This window comes from Astyanax mexicanus, chromosome 14 (genome assembly GCF_023375975.1).
Source record: "Astyanax mexicanus isolate ESR-SI-001 chromosome 14, AstMex3_surface, whole genome shotgun sequence".
NCBI classification, from domain to species: domain Eukaryota; kingdom Metazoa; phylum Chordata; class Actinopteri; order Characiformes; family Acestrorhamphidae; genus Astyanax; species Astyanax mexicanus.
Genome location: NC_064421.1, coordinates 17466831 through 17475898, shown reverse-complemented (window position 1 = coordinate 17475898; position 9068 = coordinate 17466831). Strand labels below are relative to the sequence as shown.

Sequence of the window (9068 nt, the reverse complement as noted above, 5' to 3'; positions counted from 1 at the left end):
GTGTGGCAGGAAGTCATTCCAGTCCACTCTCATAGTTTTTGTTTTTATATTCTGTAGCCTATATGTTTCAGAAATGAGTATTCAACTACATGTTTACTTAGAAATGAGAATTGAAGCAGCACTGCATCGCACATCCTGCTAATTTTTTATCTGATCAAAGTAATCACACCTGCCAACCGGCAAGATTTTGTAACTGAATTGCCGCAGAAATTTCTCATCGTATTTTTTTTCATTGTGTTGTATATTTTTTATTTTAAGCCAAGATCTTCTTTGCTAAATATAAAATGTCCATAGTTACCATCTAGTTTTGAGTTATGAGTGCACATTTGGGGAAGTTGTGTATAGCAATACTTCACTCCCACAGCACTTCCTGTGGCTCATCACTACACTGCAACACTTTAAGTCACTGAATATAAATAAACTGGTGTGGTAGATTTTAGTATGTTTAAAGTGATTTTAGATGCACTCATCCTAGAAACTATTCTGATAATCGGAAATGCAAGTGAAAATGCAGTGAAATTTTCTGAAATTTATGTTAATATTAATAATTAATATAAAATAATGGCGTAACCTGAGACAGCTTGTGATAAATCTCAGAATACAAATTGTTTTATTTCCTGTTTTTATTTCCAAAATAATAATGGAAATTTCAGGATTTTCTGCAATATTTTATCTTTGGACATTACAGGGTGACTTTGGGATTCATAAATAGAACAACAATTAAGCTTAAAAATGGCTAGTTATTTAATTAAGATAATGTCTAATGTCTGTGATTGGGGTTTGTGCCTCAGGTTTTGTCAGTGTCTCTTCTGTTTTGTCAAGTATTATAATTATTTGTGACCAGTCAAAACGCTTGTAGCTCATCATTAGCCCACATGGTGGCATTACAACATAAAAGCAAGCCTGATGAGAACAGTAAGATCATGTTAGTCTGAGTTATAGTTGTTCAGTAATGAAATATGACTTTGAAATATAAATATATATAAAGATATGTCCTGTTAGACTATGATAAACCTTCCAGAGGTCAAACATAAGTGCCCAACTGTTAACAAAAACATAGACAGGATAAAAATAATATTTTTCCACTCATATGTCTGGAAACAAAGCTGGTGAGCTGGTTTGTTGTCAGGAACTTATTGTTAAGATCATGTCGAACCTTTTGGCACAAATTACTTTGCTATTTGTTCCAGCATCCACCTCATGGAATATTACTATTATTATTATGCTGATGTGATGAAACGTGGAAACAAAGTGAAACCCATGTCATTCAGTATAAATGATTTACAGGAACACTATGGCAGATTTCCTAGATAACATTCTAACCTGGGACCTGTATAGGCAGCCCAACTGCAACCAGAAAATTTTGTTCACTGGTTTTACATGGGTGTTGGGCCACCATCACTGATTGGACCAGGGGGCAGTAAAGACGGGCCCCGTGTGGGTTTTACATTGCATATGGCACATAGATGGAACCGATGTGTGATTAAGGTGGGTTGTAATGATGGGGTCTATTTTGGACGCTTAACTGGATCCCAGTAACAGCATGTGTACAAACCAACATAAAACCCGTACCCACCTGGAACCTACCTAGCCCATGTTCCAGCGATGTGGAGATGTAGCTGTGCCCTGTACAGTGCTCTCCTTTTTGGGGTTATGACATTCTTTAGTTCTGTCTAAAAAATCTTAGTGCTATAATTAAACGATCAATACTACTTTCATTAATTAAATCACCAATACTTCAACTATAAAAGTATACCTGAACATATAAGACTTATGTGGCTGTATAGTGATTTTTTTTATCAATAATTAATAAGTGGCCTGATCAGAGGATGATGCGCCCCCCCTTGTGAGCCTTGGTTATCCCAAGGTTTCTTGTTCCAGCTCTGTGGGAGTTTTTTTCTTGCCTTTGTTGCTCACTGGGGTTTTATGTTTTATGTTGCTTTTGATTCTCTGTCCTGCTACCCGATTTCTGTAAAGCTGTTTTGCAACATCAGCTATAATCAGAGAAGTATAAAGTACTAAAGTACTTAGACTTGACTAAAACTTCAAGTGCTCTTTCAAAAAAGTGACTTTGAGTAGAAGTTGTAGTGTTCTTTAAGTTCCATACTTGGAGTGGAAGCATTAAAGTATTGAATATGTTGTTTTACTTAAGTATTGCAAGTAGTTTATTAGTTTATAAATGCATTTCTCAAGTACTGAAAGTAAAAGTAAATTACTTTTGTTATGTTGTTATTTCAGAAAGCAGTGGAAAGTTCTCAGAGTGAAAAACAGAACAGCAGCAGTGACTTTTCTTATAAAATTAGCTTGATCACTTGATTTGCTCATTGATGAGCATTTTCATTAAATCTGGTGACAGTGCATACTGGTCACTACTGGACTGGTAGTGAGAATGTGGGTTTGGAATGATTCATATATATAACATTTTTATAATTGTAACGAGTAACGATGCAGGACATAAAAAAATATCAGGCTAAAGGTAATAAACTCATCTAAAATATGTAGTAAAGTAAAAGTGAAAGTGTAAAAAAAGTACTCCAGTAGATACAGATACAGCATTTTACTTCTATACTAAAGTACAGAAATGAAGTAGTTCTCTTTTGTTACTACACTCATCTCGGGTTGTAATTCTGTTTTGTATAATAGTGCATTGTATAGGTTATGAGTTTTCACATGTAGAAATAGTGAAGAGGGGACAGTCTCGGCTACTGCACAAGTTTAGTTTGGGACTGTAGTGTCAGTCAGTGTTGATTGATCTATATAAAAGCAAAAAGCGTTAACCTTAAACTCTTAAAACACAACAGTTTTTGACCCACCAAACTGCTTGTTAGCTATAGGATAAAATAGAGCTCTGGAAAACAATAGGTGACCACTTTAGTTTCTGAATTAGTTTCTCTAATTTTGCTATTTATAGGTATATGTTTGAGTAAAATGATCATTGTTGTTTTATTCTATAAACTGCGGACAACATTACTCCCAAATTCCAAATAAAAATATTGTCACAAAAAAACAAAAAACAGCAGACCTAAGTAAAGATAAGAAAAGGTACAGTAAGGTAAGCTGCCCTGCATGATCTGTGCAGAAGCAGTGAAGTGTGAGGGATGTATGAGCAACAGGCTCTCACACCCAGAAACTACACAGAAATCAGGAAGGGGGCGGGGCCTGGTCTCTCCGCTACCTTCCCCAGACAAGACTCGAAACTGGCAGCCACCTGCGCTTTAGAGAAACAGGGCAGAAAAACAAGGAGATAAAGGAGAAGCCGGCCACCAGGACAGCTTCAGACAGGTCGGTCATTGTCATTCACACCGTTTACTTTAGTTTGTGTGGTAAATTTGAGCTGTCATTAATTATTTAGATGGGGCACAACCTGCCCCTAATTACAGGAAGTTGTGAGGAGGCTGTAAACTCTGTATGTAACTGTGCTCGTGCTCGTGCTCACCCTGAGGTCTCTCACACACTTTTATTACCCCCACAAACGAGGAAAACACACTTTTTCTTCATATGTAGAGCTTTTTGGATGAGTTAAAGGCGTTTAATATTTTTTTACGCAGGCCTCTCTCTCTTCTCTCTCTCTCTCTCTCTCTCTCTCTCTCTCTCTCTCTCTCTCTCTCTCTCTCTCTCTGTCTGTGTGTGTGTGTGTGTGTGTCATTCATCCCCAGCAGATGTAGCTAGGCTGTTTGTGGAAAGTTTCAACACAGAGTTGGGTCATTATAACAATACTCTGAGAGGCTTTTGTCCCTCAAAACGTTCAGAGAACTTTAATTTTAACGTTTTTATTTGTTCAGTTATTATATGTATAAGACTTCAGACTAGGGCTTTATTATATATTATAATGTATTAATTAAATTATAATTTTTAATAGGATAATCGAGAATGTACATCTTTACATATAGAAACTGCCAGAGTGGGTAGGCTTGTGTTTCTGTCAGAAACCTCTAAAGAACCCTGGAAAAAATAAGAGACCACTTAAAATGATGAGTTTCTTTGATTTTACCAAATTAAAAACTTCTGGAATAGAAACAAGAGGAAGATGGATGATCACAAGTCATCAAACTAAGCTGAACTGCTTGAATTGTGAATCCAGGAGTGGCATAAAGTTATCCAAAAGCAGTGTGTAAGACTGATGGAGGAGAACATGCCAAGATGCATGAAAACTTTGATTGAAAACCAGAGTTATTCCACCAAATATTGATTTCAGTACTCTTAAAACTTGTTCATATGAATATGAACTTGTTTTCTTTGCATTATTTGAGGTCTTAAAGCTCTGCATCTTCTTTGTTATTTCAAACATTTCTCATTTTCTGCAAATAAATGCTCTAAACGTCAATATTTCTATTTGTAATTTGGGCGAAATGTTGACTGTAGTTTATAGAATAAAACAACAATGTTCATTTTACTCAAACATTTACCAATAAATAGCAAAATCAGAGAAACTAATTCAGAAACTAAAGTGATTTCTTACTTTTTTCCAGAGCTGTATGTGGCAGTAATTTTCATATTTTACACTTTTTTTCTTCCTGAAACACAACAATGTTATATTTACACTGCATTTAATATAAAAGCTGAATGTAAGGGCCTTCTTACTATTCCTGAAAAAAAAATAATTGTAAAGGAAAATGTAGCTTGTTCATCAGTTTAAATTGTGCTGTCTGTTTATAATTAAAACTGAAAAACATAAAACTGGTTATAATTAACTAAAAATCGTAATGTAGAATGAAGAATTGCTTATATATATATATTCGAGAAATATCGAAAAAAAAATCAATATTGCCCAGCCCTACTTCTGAATATACAGATATCATATCTTCCACGCTCTATCACATTTTTTTCACTTGCATGCATTTGTCCACACTGTCACAGCAAGCTACACAACAGAGTGGACAATTTAGGGACAGTTGGCATCTGATAAAACATAGTTGCACAACAGTTGCAAACGTATTAAACGATTCATTGTATCTTTATTTCACATGTATATATATATAGACAATATGAGAAGTATTAGGTAAAATGAATACTATTAATTGCTGAACATTCAGCATTGTGAATTCAGATAACAATAGTGTACAGGGAATTTTTTGGGGCATAATCTAATAAAAAAAATTAATTATCCAAGGTTTCCTAAAATTCTGTGAGTTAACCCCTTAAAAGAATTATTCAACTTAACCGGGCAGCACAGCAGACGTAGCAAACTCCCAGCCCTAACATAGAAGAAAACTGTATAAAATGACTTGATTTCATTTTGTGCGCATTTTGTGCGCTAGAAAACTAGCAGCTCATTGTATCTGGTTAGAACCCATAAATAAGTTTGTTTCAGCTGTATTCGGGAATGAAGAACACATACATACAAATGTTAAGCCTCTGCAATGGAACAAATAATCAGTTCAATGTAAATTACATCAGCACAATAATTACTTAATTACTATCTGCATATATATTGGGTGATAATTATCATATGATCTTGACCTCGATTGCTTGTATTTATATAAGAATAAGGGAAATAAAAAACTTGAAATATGCAGCAAAACTTTGGCAGTTCCCAAACTATGATTAATTAAAAGTTTATTGTTGTTAAAAAAACAATTATTGCAATTAATTTCTGGGATGATGTATCATCCAAAAAAAGTTATCTTGACTGGCCTCTCTCTATTTATTTTCGTTGGTGACGTTATGTATTTGTGTGAGACTGATGGAAACAAGTCAATTCAATGTAATCAATTATCTTATTTTTTTCAATGTATTTATGGATTGTTTGTTCAAGTCGATGCACTTTGGAATTTTTTGTAAAAACATTAAAAACCTGAAATTTCGAGACCTGGATAAGTTTTGGAAAAATAAATTACCAGAAGATTTCTGTTTATTTACCAAAAGCTATTTGTTTTAAAAAACATAATGTAATATTTGGACAGATCTATCAGGTCACTTTGGGTTAGCTAGCTGGCTGCATGGGGTCCTACTCCGACTGGAGTTTCAGTTTGAACTATAGCTGGACATAATTTTGTACTATAACTGATTGTAAATGCACGCAGTGACAGGTAAATGCTGATTTAAGGCTTTATGGCTTAATTCAGACAAAAATAAAATGCGTAGAAAACATGCAAAATATGCACAAATGTTATACAGCTAGTAAAATATGTGATATATCTACACAGGAGAAAGAGCACTAGCGACACAAACACCAGGCTTCTGTTGTGCGAAATCTAAATCCATTTTTACCCCGATACCCAGTGCGGTGGTGCACTGTGCCACGTGCAGTCCTAACTGTAGATGTACGATGACCGCTAAATCTCGCTTTTCATATAAGCTGTGAATATGGGTGACCGTATTTAGTTTTTTCGAAAAAAGACAGCAGGGAAACATGGATGTCTGCTGTAGTGTTGTCATGTACGTGTACCTATAGAAATGTGGAAGTGTGAGTGAGCTCAGTGTGTGTGTGTGTGTGTGTGTGGGATACGAAAATAGCTGCCCCTAATCACATTTCTTTGTGTACTTTAAAAATAGCTGTTAAAAATAGATTTTAACAAGGAAAGTTAAAATGCCCTTAGATGTACAAATGAAATTACTAGCTTTATTTTACCTTCCATAACATTAGAGGGCGTGCTGCACCAGTGTAGTTTTGTTTATTCAACTTAATTTCAAGATGGCAGTTCCTGGAGAACTACCTAAAGGTACTGTGTGTATAAACAGTGTTTTTTGATAAACCTCCTTTTCACTTTCAAAGCTCTTACTTTTAGTACCTCCTTCAGGGGCCTCATAATTCTACCAATGAAGTGTGGAATTATTTTGAGCTTGTTAATGGTGTAAAAATAGCAAATTCTTTTTTTTTTTTTTCCCATTTTCTCCCAATTTGGATATCCGATTCTCCCACCCCTTTGTGCGTCGCCATCACCAGTCAACAGGCGACCCTAGGAGGATGTGGACGAGCACACGCCTCCTCCGATACATGTGAAGTCAGTCACCCCTTTTTTTTAAATCATTGCCTGAACGGCTAGCGCGCTCGGGGAAAAGCACAGTGGCTAGGTTCCGATACATAATAAGGACACACCTTCTGTCTGATTTTACACACATTGGTGAAAGAGTGCGTAGTTCTAAAGATATCGCTTAATTTTAATGTGGTACACTACTAGAATACAACCATTAAAATCAGTTGATGAAATTATGAATATACATTTATTAGCTTTATTTTGTCTTGATTATTCAATCTAATGTGTGTTTAGATTGGAATTTTCTCGTGTTCTTAAAAACTGAAAAAAGAAAAAAAACAACAATCTTACAATCTAAAACATTGTCAGCATGAGAAATCACAAATTGGATGTTATCATTGTAGGTTTATACAGATACAGATAAATATTCAGAGCATTTAGGCAGGAAGAAAAGTGTGTGGTTTGGTAGATTGTAAGCAGCCAGACTGTTTTTCATTATTTATTTCTCTCTTAAGTCTTTCCTGGTTTACAATCATATCAAAGGTCTTATTTATTTGTTCTGATGAAGAATGGAAAAATGTTTTAACTGACCACAAGCATGAGAATATTACTATAGTCTGTATATTATGAATAAGTGGGCTATGCAGCATGTAGTTTTAGCTTTGTCATCACAAGTTGGGGATGTGCAGCTGTCACATTGTAGGATGTGCAGTGTCTCATAAGGATAAGGCAAATTAAATAATGCATGTCATGCTAAAATTTGTTTGATACAAAAATAAAATGTATTGTAATTTTGGATTATTATATATCTATACCATTAATAATATTAGAAGGGTATTATCCTATTGTTATCATATTGTTTGGAGAATTATCAAATACTTTATACCAGAATATTTTTGCTCTTTTGTGTATGAAGGGTATATACAACAATAACTACTAATACTAATACAAATACTAATCGTTTATAATATACATTAATATACATATTATTGCAGCAGTAAGCTTTTTCACAATCATTTTTAATATACCGCTGAAATAGAAACAGTGTTCTATAAGTGAGGAATCACCTGTCTGCGTTTCCTCTTACTTGTTTCACCATGTTTTGCAGTGTCATCTTCAATCGAGTCACATGGTGCATGAACTGTTAACTGTTGTCGTAGCACATATGATGATGAGTTTTATTTGAACAGCTATTTCACAAGAGTTTCTCTTAGGAGAAACCTGTGGTATTTTCATAGCCAGACCCAAACCACGGACTTCCTGTTGAAAGGAAATAAATTACTAAATTTCCCAGCCTATTTCTTTTAATAACTGAGCTGTTTTAAGGAGCACCTATTGCGGATGCAGGTGTTTAATTCTGCAGAAAAGAATTACAACTGTAATTTTTTTAGCCTAGCACTGCCAATACAAATGTAAATTTTAACACAAAGCACAAAACAAAGTTACCTCCCTTTTTTACCAAGGAAAATAAAGTAAACAAGTGGGTATGAAATGTCGCCAAGAAGTATGAAAGAAGTACTGATGAAGAAATGCCAGTTTCTGTGAAAAAAATAAATATTAGCATCTGACAGTCTCTCACATTGCATGACTACATTGCATAATGCAGGGGTGTCAAACTAAGGTCCTTCTTGGGTTACCGCTCTCTACATTTAACTTTCTGTCTCATTAAACTCGCCTTCGTGAGTTGAGTGTAGACTGTTTAAAAGACTGTGCAGGTCTGCAAAGAGCCCAGTTGGATGCCCTTGGCCTAACGAGTCAGAGCTCATATTGTACAGATGACTCACGATAACGCACTTCTCATACTTAACATCACAGAGTCACGGATAAAATATTCAGACCTAAACAACAGCAGTGGAAATTGTGTTGTAAATATCGCTCATTAACATCACCACCACAATAATGATAAAGTAAAACAAACTAACTCGTGGTTCCAAACAGAAAAAAGTAAGGCGATTTAAACGAGGTGAAGAGGCTGCTTCGGCTATACGACATCCGAACATCTCAGAATAAAACTTGATGTTTCTTACAACAACTTGCAAGTAATTTTTCAGACATTCATTTTAAAAGAGCTAACAAAAACATACATTTACCTTCATTCACAATATTTTTGCTCTTAATTTATTGTTAAATATATGGACAAAGGGGTCCCTT

At 34.9% G+C, this 9068-nt stretch overlaps 1 protein-coding gene across 3 annotated transcripts in view; it reads left to right on the top strand.

Annotated features, from left to right (window-relative positions):
• Positions 1-3119: 3119 nt before the first annotated feature.
• Positions 3120-9068, top strand: part of ptk2ba (protein tyrosine kinase 2 beta, a) — a 34354-nt gene continuing 28405 nt past the window's right edge. For 2 of the 3 annotated variants that reach the window (XM_007252025.4, XM_007252024.4), the window contains exon 1: positions 3151-3282. The gene's annotated coding sequence lies outside the window, so the exon portion shown is untranslated. Of the gene's footprint in view, positions 3283-9068 lie in introns of all 3 variants that reach the window. The other variant, XM_007252023.4, reaches the window with a different exon arrangement.